This window comes from Podarcis liolepis (assembly GCF_965112155.1).
Source record: "Podarcis liolepis genome assembly, chromosome: 2".
Lineage (NCBI taxonomy): Eukaryota > Metazoa > Chordata > Lepidosauria > Squamata > Lacertidae > Podarcis > Podarcis liolepis.
In genome coordinates, this window is record NC_139555.1 from 108483014 (window position 1) to 108508333 (window position 25320).

General features: G+C 43.3%; 1 long non-coding RNA gene across 1 annotated transcript; it reads right to left on the reverse strand.

Moving 5' to 3' along the window:
- Positions 1–200: 200 nt before the first annotated feature.
- On the reverse strand, positions 201–2541 carry LOC310702066. The gene is made up of 3 exons (XR_014523190.1): positions 2300–2541; positions 1472–1579; positions 201–1153 (listed from the first exon to the last, which is right to left on the reverse strand). It is a non-coding gene; the product is annotated as an uncharacterized lncRNA (long non-coding RNA).
- Positions 2542–25320: the final 22779 nt, after the last annotated feature.

The window sequence follows — 25320 nt, forward strand, 5'->3', positions numbered from 1 at the left end:
ACCATCCTGGCTGTGAGTATGGGATGGGATGCTCTAACAAGGCAATTAAGGGCTGACCAATCAGGACTGCTCCCAGAGTTAGGTTGCATGCTGTTCTGCAAAATGCAAAATCACAGCCTAGGGATGGGATTTGTTGCTTTCCTATGGTTGTTTAGAGATCACAGAGTTTTGAGTGCAAGACTGAGAGCAGTGAGGGAGAATATTGGTGTGAAAAGAGGTTTTTCAAAAATTGGTGCCCTAATCTGAAACAAAACATTGCAATTGGTTGGGGTAGATGCTTCTGCTCCAGAGCATGGAAGCACCACCCAAGTTTGTACTTGTATTTGCTTTCAATGAACCTTGTCACCATCCCTAGCACAGGTTAGTATATTTGATAAAATCTTCTGTGATTTCCCAAGTTCAAGCAGGGATTGGTGAGTGATAAAGAGGCATGTCTATCAACTCTCCAAGGAACGTCCCACCCCACCCCAGGACCCAAGTCAATTATGCACTTTTGCATGGGGAAGTTACTTTTCAAACTATCAGACAGTGAAGGAGTGCATAAATGAGTGAGCACAAATGAGTGGTCCTCCTCTCGGGAGCAGGAAGGAGAAATGAAGTTGTGAACTGAATGAGTGTTTGATTAACAAGTATGGATAGCCAAATTGGGGGGTTTCCTGTGCTCATGGAGGCTTCCCAATGCACTTAGGGTGCTGGAAAATCATCAGTCTAAGATATATGGCAGCCCTCTGCAAATACAGAAGACTCCCCAGGTCACACAGTCAGCCACCATTTTGTGGAGGACGATGAGGCTGTTGGGTGTGGAACATCCCCTGAATGTGATTTTTGGACGTGGCATCAGAATATTTGTGTGGGGCTTTTGTCTGTCATTTGACTTGAATCCTTTGAAAGGAAAGGATATGAAATCTTCTAATATTACGTCTCTCAAAGGAGAAAGAGAAGGAGAAAGATTTGTTACCCACCCTTTTACCATGAGGTTTCTGCATAGGGGTAAACAACTTAAGAATAGAATAGTAAGATCAGTCAAAACATAAGTCAGTATGGCAGCACGCTACTGTCTTTTTCACTTTCCCTGGCATCGCTTTTCCACAGAATTTTTTCCTCCTCTTAGCGCCACATTCTTTGACATAATTAATCACTTCACCGCTTTGACCTGGCGAGAGAAAGAGAAGTACTTATGTTGATATTAACTAGTGAATGAAGAAAATTTTACTGAATTAGTCCATAGTCTGTATCAAGAGATACTCCACATCAAAGTAAATTACATTTTAGACATCATTTTAAAATGTGCACTTAAACAGAATTTTGAATTTATGCTGCTAAAACTACTAAAATGTCAACATTAAAATAAAATAAAGTTAAAACTTATGAAAGATACATGCCCTTTAAAAAAACAACAACCAACCCTTAAATCTCAGGTCATCCTAGTCCCAGCATAGAAAAAGGAAGGATGTCGACAAGAAATACTTACCATAAGTCTCTAACATAATACAGAATGGTCCCTCACATGTCTTCCCCTTCGGGTCGCATGGCTTGCCAGGACTAAGTGACTTGCATTTTCTGCAGTTCACAGCATCTGCTGTAAGAGACAGCATTTCATTTGGGTAGGAACCAACCAATATTCAATGTCCTAAACCACCAAAATCCTGCTGGCACACATAGCTGTCAGAATCGATCCCAGAACAACAATAGAATAATGCTTTCCCCCTTGGAAAGTGAGACTAAATTTGCATTTCTGTGTATAGATTAAGAGATGGAAATTGTATGCAAATTTGTGGCAAGCTCCTGTACCCTGAGACTAGCAACTCCTTCCACCTAGACAACTAGATCCTCTTTTCCAAAGATGGCACGATCTGTCCTGCAGCTTGCTATGTTCATGCTTTGATCAGGAGCCAGGAGAAAAGCATCTTCCTCCCTCTGCTAAAAGGGAGGCTGAACTCTACCCTGAAATTGGCTCAAAGGTACAGAATTCCACCTTGAGAACTGGCTTTAACCTAGAAGTTGCTGAATTACAACTTATCACTAAACTGAAAACTATGTATAGACCTCGCCTTAATAGAGATATTGGATTCCTGTCTCATTACATATGCTAATCATATGCATACTATCCCATGCTTTTTCCTGCAGGACTAACTGCAGTCAGTCGTCAACAGGTTTACCAAACCCATTGAGTCAATCACCCACCTCCTACTACCCTCCTGAGAAAAACCCCTCCCCACCCTCCCACTATATGTAAGGGTCAGGTGACTTCTGTTTCAGTGTACCTATTCAGGTACTGGTGGGTGGGGACCATACTTACCTCCAGTCCTGAAGCAAAGCAGAACACAGAATGTAAGTAGCCAGACCTGAACCAAACGTTGGCCGCGGTTCTCAAGAAACAAGCTCTGCCCCATCGGAAAACCTTCTTGTATGAAGCCCTTTTGCTTTCGAAGGCTGACAGCTGAGAGACTACGGGATGGCAGGGCAGATCGGTATTAGTTGCTCAAGCTCTGGTCGGGAACACGCTGCTCAGTTTGAGGAGCCAGGTTCAAGATATCCATTATATACGGCTGGGGGGAACCCTCTTGGCTCCTCGCCTCATCCTCGTGGCCTTAAAAGGTCCAAGAAGCCTCTGACAACATCCTTGGGTCCCTCGGATGGGCAGCGGAGAGTGAAGGCGACGGTTGTCTTGGGCCCTTTCAGGCATAAAGTGCTGATTGTTAGGACAAACCCAAATGGACTGAGGGATCAGCTGAATGGTGTACAGAATGTCCCGGACCTCAGTAGATGCCTGATGCTATCTCACGAGGGTTTTCTGTCCAGCTCCAGGTTTCAATTGTAAAAGTACAATGTGCCGAGCAGGCAACTCTCAACCAGCCTGCAGATTAATAATAATAATAATAATAATAATAATAATAATAATAATAATAATAATATTTTATTATTATTTATATCTCACCATCTGGCTGGGCTTCCCCAGCCACTCTGGGCGGCTTCCAACAAAATATTAAAATACAGTAATGCATCAAACATTAAAAGCTTCCCTAAACAGATACCCAGTTATCTGGGTTTAAGTTAAACAAAGTTAAGACAAAAATACTGACTAAGAATTTGGCTGAAGACCTAAGAATTCTACTAGAACAACAAACAGGGATTAAGGTAGTAAAAAAGGTCAAGTACTTGGGCATTTGGGTAACTACAAAAAACATAAATTTAGTGGAAAATAATTACAATAAAACCTGGAATGAGATTAAAAAAGATTTAGACATTTGGAGCAGATTAACACTCTCCTGGGAGGGACGAATGGCAGCTATAAAAATGAACATCCTTCCAAAAATATTATTTCTATTTCAGAATATTCCAGTAATCAGAGGAACAACAATGTTTAAGGAATGGCAGAGGACCCTGTCCAGGTTTATCTGGCAGGGGAAGAGAGCAAGAATTAAGTTTAAACTGCTCACAGACAGGAGAGAAAGAGGGGGGTTTGCTGTCCCGAATTTGCAATTATATTATGAGGCTGCAAGCCTATGTTGGGTTAAGGACTGGATAGTTTTGGAAAATCTAGATGTGCTGGACCTGGAAGGATTCGATGTCAGATTTGGCTGGCACGCCTATTTATGGCAAGATAAAGAAAGGGTCCATAAAGGATTCTCTCACCATATTGTTAGAGGAGCGTTGCTAGAGGTATGGAATAGAACTAAAAGACTGTTGGAAAAGGGCATACCTTGGTGGCTATCACCAGTTAATATCTCATCACTTAAAAATGTAAACATGAGAACCCAAAGATGGACTTACGAAGATCTCCTGACTAAATCGGATAAAGGGTGGAGAATTAAATCATATGAAGAACTAAAGGATAAGTCAATAGGGTGGCTACAGGTTCACCAAATTAATGCCCTATGGAATGAACACAAAAAAATAGGGATGAATGAGAAAAAAATCAAAATTCCAGGTGGAAATATTAGAAGGAAAAAGTAAGCTTTTATCTAAAATGTACAATCTATTACTGGAATGGGATACTAAGGACGAGGAGGTGAAGGAGGTCATGATAAAGTGGGCCATAGATTTGGGATATAGTTTAGAATACGAGAGATGGGTGAAGCTTTGGACTAAGGATATGAAATTTACAGCATGCGTTAGCCTCCGAGAAAATATGGAAAAAATGATGTATCGTTGGCATATCACCCCTGTTAAGCTGGGGAAAATGTATAAGACTGGAGACAAAAGATGTTGGAAATGTAAAAAAAAGGAGGGCGATTTCCATCATATGTGGTGGTCATGTGAAGAAGTGAGGAGGTTCTGGGGATCTATTTATGATGAATTGAAAAAGATACTGAAATACACATTTCCAAAAAACCCAGAAGCATTCCTTCTGGGAATGGTCGGTGAGGAGATTATGAAAGAAGATCAAACCATGTTCCAGTATGCAATGGCAGCAGCCAGAATATTGTTGGCACAGAACTGGAAATCATCTAAAATCCCAACTATTAGTGATTGGCAAAACAAGCTATTTGAGTACTCCGAGTTAGCAAAAATGACACAGAAGATCAGGCATCAGAGTAATAAAATTTTTATTAATGATTGGAATAAATTTATATCATACATGGAAAAAAATTTAGGTAATATTAAAATAACAGTAGGTGAACTATAGAATCTGTGAAGTAAAAACAAAGTTTGAAAGAAGGAACTGCAAGAAGGTTATCAATGCGATATAGCTCAAATCGTGGTGGAGGGAAGTCAGAACGGTGATATGATAATTAGTACTTTTGGAGAAATGTATTTACGTCTTGATGTTTTATTGTCTATATTTGTATATTTTTTTGCGTGTTTCTTTTTTGGTAAGTATGTGATTTTAAAAGAGTGTATATCGGAAATAAAATTTGTTTAAAAAAAAAAAAAGCTTCCCTAAACAGGGCTGCCTTCATATGTCTTCTGAAAGTCTGGTAGTTGTTGTTCTCTTTGACATCTGGTGGGAGGGCGTTCCACAGGATGGGAGCCACAACCGAGAAGGCCCTCTGCCTGGTTCCCTGTAACTTGGCTTCTCGCAGTGAGGGAACCACCAGAAGGCCCTTGGCACTGGACCTCAGTGTCTGGGCAGAACAATGGGGGTGGAGATGCTCCTTCAGATATACTGGAACGAGGCCGTTTAGGGCTTTAAAGGTCAGCACCAACACTTTGAATTGTGCTTGGAAACATACTGGGAGCCAATGCAGGTCTTTCAAGACCAGTGTTATGTGGTCTCAGTGGCCGCTCCCAGTCACCAGTCTAACTGCTGCATTCTGGCTTAGTTGTAGTTTCTGGGTCACCTTAAAAGGTAGCCCCACGTAGAGCACATTGCAGTAGTCCAAGCGAGAGATAACCAGACCATGCACCACTCTGGCGAGGCAGTCTGCGGGCAGGTAGGGTCTCAGCTTGCGTACCAGATGGAGCTGATAAACAGCTGCCATGGACACAGAATTGACCTGCGCCTCCATGGACAGCTGTGAGTACAAAATGACTCCCAGGCTGCGCACCTGGTCCTTCAGGGACACAGTTACCCCATTCAGGACCAGGGAGTCCTCCAAACCTGCCCGCTTCCTGTCCCCCCAAAACAGTACTTCTGTCTTGTCAGGATTCAACCTCAATCCATTAGCCGCCATCCATCCTGCAACCGCCTCCAGACACACAGGATGTTCACCGTCTTCACTGGTTCTGATTTGAAAGAGAGGTAGAGCTGGGTATCATCCACATATTGATGGACAAACCCACAGCCCAAACCCCCTGATGATCTCTCCCAGCGGCTGCATGTAGATGTTGAAAAGCATGGGGGAGAGGACAGAACCCTGAGGCACCCCACAAGTGAGAGCCTAGGGGTCTGAACCCTCATTCCCCACCGCCACTTTCTGAAAACGGCCCAGGAGGAAGGAGTGGAACCACTGTATGACAGTGCCTCCAGCTCCCAGCCCATCTAGACAGTCCAGAAGGATATTATGGTCAATGTATCAAACGCCACTGAGAGATCCAGCAGAACTAGGAAACAGCTCTCACCTTTGTCCCTAGCCCACCGGAGATCATCGACCAGTGCGACCAAGGCAGTTTCAGTCCCATGATGAGGCCTGAATCCTGACTGGAAGGGATCCAAATGGTCTGCTTCTTCTTCTGCCCGGAGTTCTTCAGCAACTCGCTCAATCACCTTGCCCAAGAATGGAAGATTTGAGACTGAGCGATTGTTGGCCATATTGGCTGCATCTAAAGCTGTTTTTTTTTGTTTTTTTTTGAAGCGGTTTGATAGCCGCCTCTTTTAGCGGGTCTGGGAAGGCTCACTCACAGAGAGAAGCATTCACCACCCCGCGAAGCCCATCACCCAGCCCTTCCCAGCTAGCTTTTATTAGCCAGGATAGACAAGGATCAAGGAGGCAGGTGGCTGGTTTCACTTGTCCAAGCAGCCTGTCCACATCCTTGGGGGTAACAGATTGGAATCGATCCCACACAAATTGACTAGACAGGACTCTAGCACTCTCCTGCCCTGGCCCTGCTCCTATGGTGGAGTCTAACTCTTCCTGAATCTGAGGGACTTTATCTGCAAAAAAAACTTTGCAAAATCATTGCAGGAGATCATGTGGCCCGTACTGGGTCCTGATGAAACAGAATGGGTGACTGCTGGCCAGCCCATATTCCCAAATCGTTGTGTTAGCAGCTTTCATTTGTACAGCGTAATGAATGGTATGCACAGCCATGTGTTTCTGCCAGTCTTCCATGAGTTATATATAAGTGATCCTGTAATTTGGCATGTATCTGCGACCTTGCTCAAAGACCTGGGACACTGTAATTGCCATTCCTGCCACCCCCCTTCATCCCCCTTCATGGAAGTTTATGGCTCTACAGTGTTGGCCATAGATCTCAGTGGAGCAAGCTATCAATGTGGCAAGGTATCTATTTAACATGTTTACCTGGCGGAGGGGGATTTTGTGTGTATGGGTGTTATGTACTGAGTTGAACAGGATCCAAAATGCAGCAGTCTGATTGGTTCTAGAACAATAGGATTCAGAATGCAGCAGTCTGATTGGTCCAAGAACAATGCAGCAGTATAATTGGTCGGCCGGAGCCACCCAATCCAGCTCTAGATAGAAGTGAATCCACAACCTGATTGGCCTACAGGAGAATTCCGGAATTAGACAATCACGTGCAGCCCATTGTGTAAATAATGTATATAAAGCAGATACTTTGAGGGGACTTCCATTCCCTCCTCACCACTATGAGCTGAATAAAGAGCATGAAATCCACTCTCAACTCTGAGTATATTTCAATGTGTTACTCTTAGTATTAACTAATGAGACCTATAATGGAAGGAGTGTGTTTGCAAGGGTTTGGGGTATACAGGCCTCCATCAGAGACAGTTTGGATGACATACTATGCAGGCGCTGAGTGGATTTCTGTGCAACCATTTTGACCTTGCCCCAGACACTCCCACAGCTTGTAAATTGGACAAATTAAATTGAACCGTTTTCCCTCAAAAAGACTGCACCTAAATCCTCAGTAAAATGCCATTTTACAATGAACCATAGAAACGAGTATTGTGTAGCGGGGAGGAGGGGGGAGAATGAAAAAAAGAAATTTAGAGGGTTCCGTCTGCCACAACAGTAAGTTTTGGAATATCCCAATCAGTCAGTCACCAGAAGGATACAACAGGAAACCAGTCCTCTCTCCAAATGCAAAAACTGAATTCACTGGAAGATGATCTGTTAGAGCCAATGCAATTCTGGGCTGCATCAATAGGAGTATAGTATCTAGATCAAGGGAAGTAATAGTGCCACTGTATTCTGCTCCGGTCAGACCTCACCTGGAGTACTGTGTCCACTTCTGGGCACCACAGTTCAAGAAGGACACTGACAAACTGGAACATGTCCAGAGGAGGGCAACCAAAATGGTCAAAGGCCTGCTGTTGATACAACAGCAGCAAGAATACTCATCGCAAGGTATTGGAAGACACAAGATTTACCCACCCTGGAAGAATGGCAGATGAAAGTGATGGACTATATGGAACTGGCGGAAATGACTGGCAGAATCCGAGACCAGGGAGAAGAGTCGGTGGAAGAAGATTGGAAGAAATTTAAAGACTATTTGCAGAAACATTGTAAAATTAATGAATGTTAAAATGATGTTGGATTGAAACCAAGCGGCCTTAGCAACACGGTTAATAAGAATATGTAAAAATGGATTGATAACGGATGAAAATATAAAGTTATAATATGTTGAGATATAGAATTAAGATAAAAGAAAGAGGGTAAGGATTTGCTGAATTAACTATGTGAACGGGAATACAAAAAAGGGAGGTGTGAGGAGGTCAGGGAAATAAGCAAACGAAATTTAAGATATAAAAAAATTGATCTGTTTTTAATAATTTTTTATCTACTTCTTCTGTATTTTTTTTTCTTTTTTCTATGTATTTTTGTATTTTTTGTTCTTTTTTCTGCTTTCTTTTTATTTTGTAATTTTCCCCCTTTTGTAAAACTTCAATAAATATCTTTAAAACAAAACAAAACAAAATGGTCAAAGGTCTGGAAATGATGCCTTATGAGGAACCGCTAAGGGAGCTGGGCATTTTTAGCCTGGAGAAGAGGTTAAGGGGTGATATGATAGCCATGTTCAAATATATAAAAGGATGTCACATAGAGGAGGGAGAAAGGTTGTTTTCTGCTGCTCCAGAGAAGCGGACACGGAGCAATGGATCGAAACTACAAGAAAGAAGATTCCACCTAAAGATTAGGAAGAACTTCCTGACGGTAAGAGCTGTTCGACAGTGGAATTTGCTGCCAAGGAGTGTGGTGGAGTCTTCTGCTTTGGAGGTCTTTAAGCAGAGGCTTGACAACCATATGTCAGGAGTGCTCTGATGGTGTTTCCTGCTTGGCAGGGGGTTGGACTCGATGGCCCTTGTGGTCTATTCCAACTCTATGATTCTATGATTCTTAGTATTAACTAATGAGACCTATAATGGAAGGAGTGTGTTTGCAAGGGTTTGGGGTATGCAGGCCTCCATCAGAGACAGTTTGGATGACATACTATGCAGGCGCTGAGTGGATTTCTGTGCAACCATTTTGACCTTGCCCCAGACACTCCCACAGCTTGTAAATTGGACAAATTAAATTGAACCCTTTTTCCTCAAAAAGACTGCACCAGAATCCTCAGTAAAATGCCATTTTACATTGAACCATAGAAACGAGTATTGTGTTGCGGAGGGGAGAACGAAAAAAAAGAAATTTAGAGGGTTCCGTCTGCCACAACAGTAAGTTTTGGAATATCCCAATCAGTCAGTCACCAGAAGGATACAACAGGAAACCAGTCCTCTCTCCAAATGCAAAAACTGAATTCACTGGAAGATGATCTGTTAGAGCCAGCAATTTATTTTCAAGGCTGGATCTAGATGCATCAAAAAAGCGTTTCAGGAAAACATGTTGTAAACTTCATAAAGGGAAATCACGTTGGCAAAACGATGGGATTCCACAGCACCATCTGGTGGCACAATGTTATAAAGTATATGAAGCATTTTTTCTTTACTAATGTAGCTGAACCCCAAGTTTCAACTGGATTCCCAAACTACGCTCTTTCTGTTCCCCTCAACGTCCAATAAAGTATTTCAATGTAGAAAGAGTCCTGAATACTTTTCTGGTTAATCCGTTCCGTACACTCTTTGCAAAGGGTTTGCTGTGCTGAGACGGTCGCACCCATTTGTCCCTTGGCAGAAAAAGAAACAGCCAATAAATAGCAGTAGTAGCTTAACTTATGGTAAGGAAGATGTTGCTCATGTTTGAAGAATCAGGTTCAATGCAGCCATTGTATACGGCCGGGGGGCATCTCATCTCACCCGATCCTGGTGGGTTTGGAAAATGCATGAGGCTTTCGGCAGTATGCTGGGGTATCTCTGGAATGCAAGGGTGATGAGGGCAGTGGTTCTCTTCAGCTATTTGGTGTACTGGTATACTGATTGTTAGCCAAAATCCTAATGGGCGGACGGACCAATGTTGAACACAGTGTCCTAGACCTCCATGGCCACCTGATACAGTGGTACCTTGGGTTACATACGCTTCAGGTTACATACGCTTCAGGTTACAGACTCCACTAACCCAGAAATAGTGCTTCAGGTTAAGAACTTTGCTTCAGGATGAGAACAGAAATCGTGCTCCGGCGGCGCGGCGGCAGCAGGAGGCCCCTTAGCTAAAGTGGTGCTTCAGGTTAAGAACAGTTTCAGGTTAAGTACGGACCTCCGGAATGAATTAAGTACTTAACCTGAGGTACCACTGTACTATCTTATGTGAAAAGAATGCCTGTTCCTTCCAATTCACAAGACACTTATTATATGAGGCTGGGAGGAACCTTCTTGATTTTTGCCTGTGTTTGCATACATTTGGACACCATTTTGAAGCCAGATGACAGACTGGAAGCAAAATATAGACCACAAGTTTACTTGCAAACTTTATTGAAGCATCTGAGAAAACAATATTACAAGGTATTGCTCTCACGTTATTCCTGCATGCAAAAGTAGCAATCGTTTTAACTATTATTATCGAACTCTGTCGTGATTGGCCACCTAGAACTCCCACCAGTCCACACTACTTAAAAGCTTTGCTATGTTCCAGTTACATTGCAATGTTCAGGAAAGAGAAAAGAGAACATTTGAACTCTCCAACCAAGGAGGGGTTGGGAAGAACAGAGGGGTTCCATGAGCTCCAGGAAGAGATGAATTGAGAATCTGATGGACAGGACGCAGGAGAGTCCAAATAGACCATCTTGACTGACTGTGTGGAATGAGATGTTCTAAGAATGTGGTTAAGAGCTGATAAATCATCAGGGTCCTGTCAGAATTAGGGCAGATGCCTGTTATGCCAAATGTACGATCCCTCTCTAGGAATGGGACTCATGATCATTCAGAGTTTGCAGAGAATCATGAGACTCAGACAGAGAACAGACCAAGATAGAAAACTGTCCTATGACTTGAGGCAGATGGTTTTGCTCACGAGCAGGCAGAGACCATCCAAGTTCGCCCTCTTGTTTAATGAATCTCATCACTATCCCAACCACAAGCGAATGTTTTGGATAAAATTTTCTGTGATTTGCCCAGTTCTAGCAAGGGAGGGGAACTCTGGTCTCTGGGCATAAGGAAGCATTCTGGTCTTCCCCATTTGGCACAAGAGGCTATTTCAGAAGACCCCCAGCCCAGCCCACATCCACCCTACGCCTGACTTCATATGAGGTCAGGTGTGGGGAAGGTAAGAGTAGACAGTGTAAAGCACTGCTTGGTAGGTGTCTATGAACTCATCAAGGAACATCCCATCCCACCCTCTTGCTGCAGTTAATTGCACAATTTTGTGGGGAGAAGTTACAGTGAAGGAATGCATAAATGAGTTGACACAAATGGGTGGTCCTCTTCTCTGGAACAGGAAGGAGGAGCAATTTAGGAACAGAACAGTAAAATCAGTCATGACATAGGTCAGTTTCACAGCACGACCATTTCTGTTTAGTTTCATATGTTATTTCCATTCCACATCCCGGTCTCAGGAAAAATGCGCCACACTCTTGGGCGGCTCTCATGAATTCACCAGTTTTAACTGGAGAGAGATAGAGAAGTATGAAGATAATTTTATTGTATTAGTCCAAAGTCCATATCAAAAGAGAGGACAAAGGTTACATGAACTACACTTTACAATTTGAACTCAATCTTGAAAAGTATACTTACAACAGACATTTGAATTTATTTTGCTAAAGCTACTTAAGTGTCAACATTAAAATAAAAGTAGGTTAAAGCATATGCAAAATATATGTCTAAATAAAACAAACCCTTAAATCTCAGAATCTCCACCACTGTTTTCAAGGATAAATCACAAATACTTTTCCTTCAGACTGAGAAATAGGCCACTCTCCAAGTGACATGCCAGTTCCTTGAAGCAGAAACCTTACCTTTTCTGTCCCTCTCCAACATTTCATCTTTTTAGGCAAGGTCCCTCTACATAATATGGCTTAATATAAGAATATATCTGGCATTCAAGATTCTAATGAGGTAGCTCTTCCAGTACTGCTGGAAGACTGTTGCACAGTCTGTCTTGCAGTGATATGTCCATGTGTTGGGTTGAAATAAGCGACAGACGAATGGCAAGGTGTCATATGGGAGGCATCTCTCGAGCATGTCTCGGCAAGTCCCTTTTATTGAATATTACAGCATTACCACATATGTGCTTGTTGCTGATTGGTTAACATGAATATAATGCAAAGGTTGAATGTAGGTATTAATCATCAATAGATTAAAGGTTGGGAAAGGGAACACAGAATTAGACAGGCGTGAAACCTCCTTATTAAACTATTAACTAGTGATTGATTATCAAGACTTAAACTATTACTAATGATTAATATTGCATGACATGAAAGAACATAACAATCGCGTTCCGTAGATGTGGTCAACAATGCGTTAAGAACAGGTCAGGGTACTGAACTCAATGTGAACTGATCAGAACATTCCCAGACCCATGCGCAGAGGCAAAAACTTCCTGGAACCATGAATCTCCCCAGCTTCACAACAGAATCCATGTGTTCAAAATGGAGTTGGGGGGAAAGCTCTCTAATGCTCCATTTTCATTGGAAATGCTTGGTCTTTTTCATATTGCTGCTGAGACTTTGCACTTGCCAACCAATGCACTGCCATGTGACAATACGCTACGCATCATGCACCATGTTGGATGAGGAAAGGGACAGCTCTGTCAATTGCTCATTGACTGTTTTGGTAAAAGATGTTACAGCTTACATTACCAAGTGAATTCAGAGCCTGACCAGAAAATTCGAACTGTTGTACTAAATTTATTACAGCATTTCCCCAAATATAAGCCTCATTCCCCGCCCCCCAAATTCCAACAGTGAAAGTGCGGCTTATATTCGTGACCTTACACCACTGTCAAAGTGGCACAGCTCCCCCCCCCCACCAGGAAGCAGCCCGGAAGTGCGGGGCAATGGCGCACTTTCTGCCCACCGCTCCCAAGCCTTCCCCAAGCCACCAGAAAGAAGGTGGAAGGCCGCCAGCAAAGCGGTGCAGCTCCCCCCAGGAAGCATCCTGAGTATTGTCTTTTTTCTCTCCCCCCCCCTTCAATTCTGGGTGCAGCTTATATTCATGCCAATATGGTATTCCCTAGAGAAACTTTGGGCTCTTCCATTTACTGAGCCATCCATCCTCCAACTGCCTCCAGACACTCACACAAGGACACAAGTATGGTACAAGGACTTTCTTTTCTACACTGAGGCCCACCATAAAAAAGGAGGAACGTCGACAGGAGAGTCTCCTTACCTGAAAAGGTTTTTGACAGTATACAGAATGGTGCCTCACATGTCACATCATTCGGTAGGCATGGCTTGCCAGGACCTGATATGATGCATCTTCTGCATTTCACAGCATCTGTTGTAAGAGACAGTATTTCATTGGTGGAAGGACCAATTGATATTCAATGCTCTAACCCACCAAAATCCTGTCAGAAGAGACCCCAGAACAGAAATGGTATAATCTTTTTTCCCTTGGACGGTCAGACAAAATCTGCATTTCTGTGTATATATTAAGAGATGGAAATTGTATGCAAATTTGTAGCACGCTCCTGTGGCCTGAGACTAGCAAAACCTTCCGCCTAGACAGCTGGACCTTCTTTCTCGAAGATGGTACACTCTGAATCGAAGCAATCGTCAGTCGGGTTTTCTGTGGATTGACGTTTGTTTGGATTCAGCCGAAAGTAGCGAGTCTTCCTGAAGAAAGTGGTGGGGGGAAATGGAAAACCCCTTGACCCTTGCCTCAAAAGCACAGGGTGAGCAGCAGTGTGCATGAGCCCTAAATCTCTCCAACTATACACATGCAACAAGAGGTGGGTGATTTGATTCACTTCTACAAACATAGGGAACTGCCTTGTCTATTTTGCCCCATTATCAGGATACGCCACGATCTTCTCACTGAAACGTTCAACTGGAGATGGTAGGTAAGGGATTAACTTGGGGCTTTCTTCACGGAAGGCAAGAGCTGTAATACTGAAATATCACAACCCCACTAAAGGGGGCATATATTCCACTCTTGCCCCAAAGTACATCCCCTCTGGGTTGCTCATAGATTCAACCTATGTAGAAGAGTGGCTTATTCTTGCTTCACCTGTTCAGGGACAGGAAGTGGGGACCATACTTACCTCCAGTCCTGAGGCAAAGCAGAACACAGAATGTAAGTAGCCAGACCTGAAGCAGACGTGGCCTTTGATTACCAAGAAACAAGCTCTGCTCCATTGGAATGCCTTTTGTATGGAGTGACAGCTTTCAAAGCCTAGCAGCTGAGAAACCACAGGTTTTCAGGGCAGGCAGGAACACGCTGCTCACTTTGAGGAGCCGGGTTCAAGATATCCATTATATACGGCTGGGAGGAACCCTCTTGGCTTCTCACCTCATCCTGGTGGCATTGAAAGGTCCAAAGAGCCTCTGGCAATATGCTTGGGTCACTCGGATGGGCAGCAGAGAGTGAAGGCGATGGTTGTCTTGGGCCCTTTCAGGCATAAAGTGCTGATTGTTAGCCCAAATCCAGATGGGCTGAGGAATCAGCTGCATGCTGTACAGAATGTCGCGGACCACAGCAGATGCCTGATGCTATCTTACGAGGGTTTTCTGTTCTGCTCCAGGTTTCAATTGTAATAGTACGATGTGCTGAGCAGGCAACTCTCAACCAGCCTGCAGATGAAACACAATGGGTGACTTCTGGCCAGCCCATATTCCCGAATCATTGTGTTAGCAGCTTTCTTTTGTATCTCACTGTGGCTCATAGTGCAGGGCAATGAATGATGTGCACAGCCATGTGTTTCTGTTCTCCATGAGTGATAAATAAGTGGTCCTTTGATATGGCACGTATCTTCAACTTTATTCAAAGATGTGGGACATGGAGAGACAGCAGTCTTGCAAGACAGACTCTCATTCCTGGCAATCGCATGAACAGATATTCTGGCCAACTCCATATTTCTTGGAGCCAAACTGCATCCAATAAGAGCTGATGCTTTTAACTGGCGAGAGGTGGAAGGTTGGCTGGTTAGTCAGTTGACTGAGGCCCTTTTATTTTGAGTGCAAAGACTTGGAGAAACAGACTGATATGGTGCGGTTACATTAATACTTCCAGATGCTGACTGGGCTCATGTGGTTTGTGTATGGGATTCTATATGAACCCTGCCATATACGATGCAAGAGTGTTATGCAGAATGGAGGATCTGCTTTGTTTGTTCTGCCCTGTTGTATTCTTGCCTGTGTCTTCTGGAAGCTAGAGGGGCCAAGAGAGGGAAAGGAAATGCAGCTGAGCACAGAAGTCTGTTGCAAAGCATGGGATATGACCCATATAATTAAGATTTCCTCAATTTTGAGGAAAGGAAAATATGAGGTACAGTGATTTCTTTTGTGATCAAGATACAGTATTTACACAGGAGCTAAAATAGAATACAGACCACAACTTCATTTTTAAATTTTATTGAAAGAAATAATTGATGCGTAAGGTACAACAAATAATACAAGCTATTATTTTCGCCTCATTACTGCATGCAAAACTAGTAGTGCTTTTAACTATTATTATTGAACGCTATCGTGGTTGGCCACCTAGAACTCCCACCAGTCCAAACTACTTAAAACTTTGCTATGTTCCAGTCATATGGCAATGTTCAGGAAAAAGAACAGAGAACATTCAAACTCTCCAACCGAGGAGAGGTTGGGAAGAACAGGGTTCGCTGAGCTCCAGGAAGAGAGGAATTGTCACCATCCCTAGCACAGGTTATTGTATTTGATAACATCTTCTGTGATTTGCCAAGTTCAAGCAGGGATGGGGAGTGATAAAGAGACCCACAAATCATATAGACAGTGCAAAGCACTGCTTGGTACATGTCCATCAACTCTCCAAGAAACGACCCATTCCACCCCAATACCTAAGTCAATAGTGCACTTTTGCAAGAGGAACTTACTTTTCTGTGTATCTGAAGAAGTGTGCATACACACGAAAGCTCATACCAAGAACTAACTTAGTTGGTCTTTAAGGTGCTACTGGAAGGAATTTTTTTATTTTTACTTTTCAAAATATCAGACAATGAAGGAGTGCATAAATGAGTGAGCACAAATGAGTGGTCCTCCTCTCGGGAGCAGGAAGGAGAAATGAAGTTGTGAACTGAATGAGTGTTTGATTAACAAGTATGGATAGCCAAATTGGGGGTTTCCCGTGCTCATGGAGGCTTCCCAATGCACTCAGGGTGCTGGAAAATCATTGGTCTAAGATATATGGCAGCCCTCCGCAAATACAGAAGACTCCCCAGGTCACACAGTCAGCCACCATTTTGTGGAGGACGATGAGGCTGTTGGGTGTGGAACATCCCCTGAATGTGATTTTTGGACGTGGCATCAGAATATTTGTGCGGGGCTTTTGTCTGTCATTTGAATTGCAATGGCAGGAGGAAGACCTGTTGTCCATCGAAAGGAAATGATATGAAATGTTCTAATATTATGTCTATCAAAGGGGAAAGATTGGTTACCCACCCTTTTACATGGATAGGCGAAAACAACTTTAGAATAGAATAGTAAGATCAGTGAAGACATAAGTCGCTATTACAGCATGATACTTTCTTCTTATCTCCCGATGTCACCTCTGTCCCACAGAGTTTTTTCGAACTGTCTTCACCACATTCTTTGACGTAATTAGTCAATTTGCCATTTTGTCCTGGAGAGAGATAGATAAGTACTTAGGTTGATATTAACTAGTGAATGAAGAGAATTTTACTGAATTAGTCCATAGTTCATATCAAGAAAGAGAAAATCTTTCCCCACATTTTAAACTTCATTTAAAAATATGCACTTAAATAGAGTTTTGAATTTATTTTGCTAAAACTACTAAAATGTCAACATTAAAATAAAATGAACATTTATGAAAGATACATGTCCATCTTTTTAATTTTAATTTTAAACTTATATCTCAGGTTATTCTAGTCCCAGCATAGAAAAAGGAAGATGGTTGACAGGACGTACCTGAAAATATTTCTATCTTCAGGCAGAATGGTCCCATACATGTCTTCTCTTTCGGTTCGCATGGCTTGCCAGGCCCCTTTGAAGAGCACAGTCTGCATTTCACAGCGTCTGTTGTAACAGACAGCATTTCGTTTGTGAAGGGACCAATCAGTATTCAATGTCCAACTAAACTTGCATCTCTGTGTATAGATTAAGAGATGGAAATTGTTTGTGTCAAGCTCCTGTGCCCTGAGACTAGCAACACCTTCCACCTAGACAACAAGACCCTCTTTTCCAAAGATAGCACAAACTTGCAGTGTTCATGTTTTCATCAGGAGGCAGGAGAAAAGCAGCTTCCTTTCACAGGTAAAAGGGAAATTGAACTCTCCCCTGAAATGGACTCCAAGGTACAGGATTTCACCTTAAGAACTGGATCTGCTGAATTGAAACAATCGTCAGTAGGGTTTTCTGCGGTTAGATGTGCTTGGATTCAGCCACAAACACATTCCTGGGGAAAGTGGTGAGGCAAATGGAAAACCGCCTGGCTCTTTCCTCAAAAGCACAGGATGAGCAGAAGTGTGCATGAGCCCTGAATCTACCCAGCTATACACATACAAGAGATGGGTAATTTGATTCACTTCTACAAACACAGAGAGCTGCCTTGTCTATTTTGCCCCGTTATCAGGATGCTCCACTTTCTTCTCACTGAAATGTTCACCTGGAGATGTTAGGTAGGGGATTAACTAGGGGCTTTCTCAATGGAAGTCATGTGCTCCAACACTGAACTATCACGTCCCCACTTTAGGAGGCATGTACAGTGGTACCTGGAAGCTGTGGTTGAATGGTTACGTGGGAGCCGGTTGAAGTTAAATCCTTCGAAGACAGAGGTCCTCTGGCTGGGACGGAGCGATATGGGATTGAGGGGGCAACTCCCATCTCTTGCGGGGGTGCAATTAGTGCCAGCATCGTCCGTTAAGAGTTTGGGTGTAATCTTCGATACCTCCCTCCCTATGGAGGCGCAGATTACAGCTATAACAAAGGCGGCATTTTTTCATCTCCGCCAAGCTAAGCAGTTGGCTCCTTATCTCTCTCGCCCTGACCTAGCCACTGTGATCCACGCGACGGTCACCTCCAGACTGCATTATTGTAACTCGCTCTACGGTGGGCTTCCCTTGAGACTGACCCAGAAACTCCAGCGGGTGCAGAATGCCACGGCGAGACTCCTTACGGGGTCTTCGCTGCGATATCATATCCATCCGGTACTATACCAGCTGCACTGGCTCCCGGTGGAGTACAGGATCAGGTTTAAGGTGCTGGTTTTAACCTTTAAAGCCCTATACGGCCTAGGACCCTCGTACCTACGGGACCACCTCTCCTGGTATGTCCCACAGAGAAATTTACGGTCTGCAAATAAAAACACCCTAAAGATCCCAGGCCACAGAGAAGTTAGGTTGGCCTCAACTGGAGCCAGGGCTTTCTCGGCCACGGCTCCAATCTGGTGGAACGCTCTGTCACAAGAGACTAGGGCCCTGCAGGACCTGACATCCTTCCGCAGGGCCTGCAAGACAGAGCAGTTCCACCAGGCCTTTTGTCAGGGCGCAGCCTGACCCCCTCCTCTGGCAATCTGCACAAAATTTTGCTTGATGATTGCCATTAATTTGATTTTAATTTGATTTAATTAATTTTATAATGAATGTTTTAGAATGTTGGACTATTTTGATTGTTGTTAGCCACCCTGAGCCCAGCTTCGGCTGGGGAGGGCGGGATATAAATAAAATTTATTATTTATTATTATTATTATTACCTCAGGTTACATGCGCTTCAGGTTACAGACTCCACTAACCCAGAAATAGTACCTTGGGTTACGAACTTTGCTTCAGGATGAGAACAAAAATCGTGTTCCGGCAGCACTCGGCAGTGGGAGGCCCCATTAGATAAAGTGGTGCTTCAGGCTGAGAACGAATTAAATACTTAACTCGAGGTACCACTGTATTCCTCTCTTGCCCCAAAGTACATCCCCTCCAGTTGCTCATAGATTTAACCTATGTAAAACAGTGTCTTATTCTAGTTTTACCTATTTTGGGATGGGGAATGGGAGCAATACTTACCTCCAGTCCTGAGGCAAAGCAGAACACAAAATGTAAGTAGCCAGACCTGTAGCAGACATGGCCTTCGATTACCAAGAAACAAGCTCAGCTCCATTGGAATGCCTTTTGTATGGAGAGACAGCTTTCGAAGGCTAGCAGCTGAGAAACCGCAGGGCAAGAAACCTAGAATAAAATTTAAAATAGTAACAGATGCAAAGGAAAGAGGTGGATTTGCCCTGCCAGACCTTAAACTTTATTATGAATCAGCAGCTTTTTGCTGGCTGAAAGAATGGCTGCTTCTTGAAAACACAGACATTTTGGATTTAGAAAGTTTTAATAAAGTATTTGGATGGCATGCATATTTGTGGTATGATAAGGTCAAAGCACATAAAGCATTTAAAAATCATATTGTCAAGAAAGCATTGTTTAATGTTTGGATAAGATATAAGGACCTACTGGAAAATAAAATCCCAAGGTAGCTGTCACCGATAGAAGCGAAAGCTCAGAAGAAGCTCAATATGGAGGCCAAATGGCCGAAATATTGGGAAATTCTGGAACAAGAGGGAGATAGATTGAAACTGCAGAGTTTTGAGAAACTAAAAAACAAAGTGCAAGATTGGCTTCATTACTATCAGATAATGGAGGCATACAATTTGGACAAGAAAATTGGCTTCCAGGTGGAAAAATCAAAATTAGAAACAGAACTGTTAGAACCCAAAACTAAGATTTTGTCAAAGAAGTATAACTTGCTGTTGAAATGGAATACTCAGGGTGAAACGGTGAAATCTGCTATGATTAAATGGGCACAAGATGTTGGACATAACATAATGATGGCTGACTGGGAACAGTTATGGACCACAGGTATGAAGTTTACGGCATGTAATGCTTTAAGAGAGAATATTATGAAAATGATATACAGGTGGTACATGACACCAGTCAAGCTTGCAAAAATCTATCACTTGCCCGATAATAAATGTTGGAAATGTAAAGAAACTGAAGGTACATTCTTTCACCTTTGGTGGACATGCCCAAGGATTAAGGCTTTCTGGGAGATGATCTATAATGAAATGAAAAAGGTATATAAATATACCTTCTTGAAGAAACCAGAGGTCTTCCTCCTGGGCATGGTTGGCCAATTGGTGCCAAAGAAGGACAGAACTTTCTTTATGTATGCTACAACAGCAACAAGAATACTTATTGCAAAGTACTGGAAGACACAAGATTTACTCACTCTGGAAGAATGGCAGATGAAGGTGATGGACTATATGGAACTGGCGGAAATGACTGGCAGAATCCGAGACCAGGGAGAAGAGTCGGTGGAAGAAGATTGGAAGAAATTTAAAGACTATTTCCAGAAATACTGCAAAATTAATGTTAGAATGATGTCAGAATGAATTTAAGTGGTTTTAGCAGCAATGTTATAAAGGTGTATGTTATAAAGGTGTATGTTAAAATGGTGAGAAAATGGTTAACAGGTGAGAATCCAAAGTTATAATATATTAAGTTAAAGGATTAAGACAAAAACAAAGAGGGAAAGGAATTGCTGAATTAACTAATAGAACTGGAATACAAAAAAGGGAGGTGTGAGGAGGTCAGGGAAAGAAGGAAATGAAATGTAAGGTATGGAAAGATTGATGTGTTTTTTAAGTGTTTTTTATCTTTTTTCTGTATTTTTTCTTTTTTATTTCTTTCTCTTCTTCTTTTCTTTTTATCTATGTAATTTTTTCTTTGAAACTTTAATAAATATCCTTTTTTTAAAAAAAGAGAAACCGCAGGTTTTCAGGGCAGGCAGGAACACGATGCCAATTTGAGGAGCCGGGTTCAAGATATCCATTATATAAGGCTGGGAGGAACCCTCTTGGCTTCTCACCTCATCCTGGTGGCCGTTAAGGGTCCAAGGAGCCTCTGGCAATATCCTGGGTTGACAGTGAAGAATAGCAAGGATGAAGGCAGTGGTTGCCTTGGGCCATTTCAGGCACAAAGTGCTGGTTGTTAGGACAAATCCAGATGGGCTGAGGGATCAGCTGAATGCTGCACAGAACGTCCCAGATCTTATCTTTTGTGGAAGAATTGCTTGCTCCTTTCATTAGGCTCCCTGTTCAGCTCTGGGTTTCAATTGTGACACGAAGATGTTCTGAGCAGCCAATTCTCATATAGCCTGCATTCTGGCTTGATCATCCATATTGCTAGAAAGTTCTGTTAGAAGGAGCTCACTTTTTTATTCTGTTGCTGCTCACAGCAGTATGAAAGCTGTGCACAAGTATGTTTCTCTGTCCACCTTCCGTGAGTGATACATGGTGAAGGAATGATCACCGGGTGGGAAGCACACTTCCACCTGCCGGGTGTGGAGCACACTTCCACCCGCAGACAAAGCCACAGCTGTCTGAACATCATGCCCTCTACCTAACCTTTGCTCTCTTAGTGGTCTGCTGTGCCCTGTCTGTGACCTTTGTCTCCTTCGTCATACATGGTTCAAGGGGGAAATGACGCAGTGGAAACAGGTGCCAAAATAACTTTGTACCACCCCTCGATCTCAGGATTGGAAGACGTGTAAAGGTCACAGTCCAAAATCTATCTAACTGGTTTTGCATATTGTGCTAATAAAAAGAGCTTCGGCAGAGCTAGCTGGCAGCTTGCTTATGCACAGCTCACCTGCATTACCAACTCCTGCCTCGTGTCCTTCACTTCCCATGGTCCTTTAATATTGAATCCATCTTAGACCATGTTCAAAGACATAGGACCCGGAAACAAAAGCAGGTGAGCCCATGTCATACATTTGCCTCCTGATGGATTTTTGTGGCTCCACACCATTGGTTATAGATGCCAGTTTAACAAGTTATCAGTTGATTTGTGTGGTAAAGTATCAATTTACCACCATCCTAGCTGAAGGGCAGGTTTTGCTACCACTGTTCCCAAGTGCAGTGATTGCCTTTCCTCTGATTGGAATGAATGACGACTCTTCACTTGCAGGGGAGTAGGTCAAGTGTTGCAGTTGAGAGAACTATGGGCAGAAGCTGAAATCTGTTCTCTGACTTTTGACTACTATACCCAGGATGCCCAACCCACCTGCCCCTAGTTAGATAACCCAATCTTGCTATAGATGGAAAAATCTGGTAATAACTAGTAGCAACTGGTCAGCTTCTGAAAAACAACGGTTGCTTGGCTTGAGGAACTAGGTTCAACAAAGCCATTATATAAAGCCAATAGGAACCTTATTAGCATCTCAGGGCACCTGATCCTTTTTAAAAAAAAAATAATATTCCTTAATAATTTCAGAATTACAGAAATAAAAAACAAAAAATAAAAAACAACACTACAATGCATAAAAAGAAGAAAAAAACACAAAACATAAAAACCAATACAACAATACAACAACAACAAAAAACAAAATAAAAAGGAAAACAAACAAACACAAATCCCATATTACATATCTTTCCCCATATTCTGTTATTCAAATTACCTTAATTTATTTAACGGTATCTTACCATAAAATACCTTAAAGCTTAAAACTTAATACTCAGTTGTACATAACTCCTGATATCATTTCTACTAGAGTCATATAGTTTCATTCCAACATTTTCCCTAATATTCATTAATTTTAGGCTAGTTCCCTAAATAAAAAAATTTCTTTATAAATTTTCTTCCAATCTTCATCCAACGTCTCTTCTTCCTGGTATTGGGTCATGTCAGTCCTTACTGTCCATTCCATCTAGTCCATCAACCTGGAAGTCTTATGTCCGAGGCCCTTAAGTCTCTTCCATGTCCCTTCTGCAGATCTTCTTGTTATTGTTTATACTTGCACTTTTCCTTGTCTTTTGTTGGTCTCTTTCTTAATTTCTTTCCTTTCTCATTGAGGAGTAGGTCTCTGGGGGGTTCCAACCCAAAATTATCTCCGTCTCCCTTCATCAAACCAGCCCATTCCTCACAGTCCCACTCCCCACAGTCATCAATATAATCCAAAAAATGTTTACGAGCATATTTTGAAGTCTCTCCAAAATTAAGAGCCTCCTCAGGTCCAGACTCCCCCTGGCCCACTCCAACTTCAATCTTCAAAAACAGCGGCTTATGCTCCTGCGGGGCCTTGGGCCTCTCCATTTGTATTATTTGAGGTGCAACCGCAGCCTCCTCCATTATCTTCTGCACTTGCCCAATCAATACAGGTTCCTGAGTTGGACCCTGGATGGTTTCTGTATCACTATTCACTATTTGTCCACAGTTATTGGCCACAACAGTCATCAAATCCATTTTCTCATTCATCAAATCCATCTTCTCATGCATCTGTTCCAACAAAGCATTTGTCTTGCATAAAGCAAGCACCAAAACTTCCTTCCAGCTCATATTTAGTCAAGGTCAAAAGGACTAATCCCACGATCTTAATCTCACAGCTGTGGATTCCTCAAGTAGACTGCAGCAACAATTTAGCAAGCTCCCTCTAGAGGAGACAATTTCTATTTGTATCCATCTTTTTAAGGCAAGTCCAACAAAGGAAAATTACTTTCATTTTTCAGATATTTTGTTTCTTTAGAATGCAAAAGGCGACATTGGAATCAGTTTTTTTCTCTTCTTTAGCTATCTGTCAAAGTATTCCATTCACAGTCAATGAACCTCTCCAACAATTTCTGTCTCTGACACCCCGTTCCCAGGTTAGAGACGGTGGAAACTTATCTTTCTTCACTCCCTCTCCTGCAGGCGTTACACAAAGCCCCCCCCTTTTCTCCTGCTTCCAAGGGGGTTTCAGTAGTTATAAATGAAGGAAATTTAGACTTTTTTAACGACTTTCCAGGCTTTAGCTTACAAGGTTTCTGCTTCAGTCTGTATACAAAAAGCGGAAGGCGGACTTCCTGTTTTGAACCTGTAATAAATGTAGGGGTTGCTCGTGCGCAAGTTGGTGCCACTCCTGGCTAGGTTGCCTTGTTAAACCTTTTCTGTCTGGACAGCCCTGCACTTCGTGGCTGTTCAGTCGCTAGCAGAATCCGTCAGTGGGCGTTTCTTAAACCTTTTCCAGCATAAAAGTTGTTTGACTCCAAGTCTCCTCCTACTCTCCCTGCGTGGAAGTCTTCTGCACAGGGAGGGCGTGGGTAGCGGAGGACCCGTGCTCTCTTCGCTGATCTCCGGCGAGGAGTCCTGGAGCACCCTCGCCGATTCCCCCATCTGCCCCCCTTTATCCCTGGTGTTACGCTGATTTCTTTCCCCAGCTGGTGAGCCGCCTCTCCCCCTGCTGGGCCCTTCTCCAGCATCACTCGAGAGCCTAACCTCCGCCTCTGGCTCCGATGTCAGTTCCCTGACAGAACCTTCCCACTTCGATGTCAAATTAAGATATTTCTTGATCCAATTTTCCGTTTCTACTCACGGGTACTTGTTTTAAATCCAATTGTCCACAGGGAAAAGTCAGCGCTCTCCGGCGATGGCTGTGCGGCTTAACTCCGTGAAAGTAGCAGTCAGTTCGCAGCACCCTGCTTCACTCCGGAATCCCAAAAAGGGGTTCCCCATGAGTATGGGGGCGCTCCTGGTGCCCTGCTGAACCCCACGTTCCCAGGCTTCCTCCACCTGGGATTTCTAGCAGGTCCCCACCTTCGCTGCGGCAGGAAGACCCAGTTTCCACGGAGCCCGTTCCTCCAGTCGGAGGAACTCCGCCATTCGCCGATGGCGCTAACCCGGAAGTCCTTTCAGGGCACCTGACCCTGATGGGGTTGGTGGGTACCAGAAGCCTCTGGCAACATGCTGGGGTGTCTGAGGAACAACAATCATGTGGGGAGTGTAGGTACCACTCCGACAGGAAGGTAAACAGCGTTTCCATGTGCTGCTCTGGTTTTGGTGTTCTGTTGCACCAGAAGTGGCTTAGTCGTGCTGGCCACATGACCCAGAAAAACTATGGACAAACGCCGGCTCCCTCGGCCTGTAAAGCAAGATGTGCGCCACAACCCCAGATTCGTCTGCGACTGGACTTAACTGTCAGGGATCCTTTACCTTTACCTTTACTATTATTTAAGGCTAGGAGGAACCTTCTTGGCTTCTTCTCTCATGCCGGTAAGCTTGAACGGTGCAGCGCTCAACTCGGCTTTCAGGCCAAGGGAGCCGGCGTTTGTCCCCAGACAGCTTTCCGGGTCATGTCGCCTGCATGACTAAATTGCTTCTGGTGCAACAGGACACCGTGACAGAAACTGGAGCGCATGGAAGCGCTGTTTACCTGCCCACTACAGCGGAAACTATTTATCTACTTGCACTGGTGTGCTTTCGAATTGCTAGGTTGGCA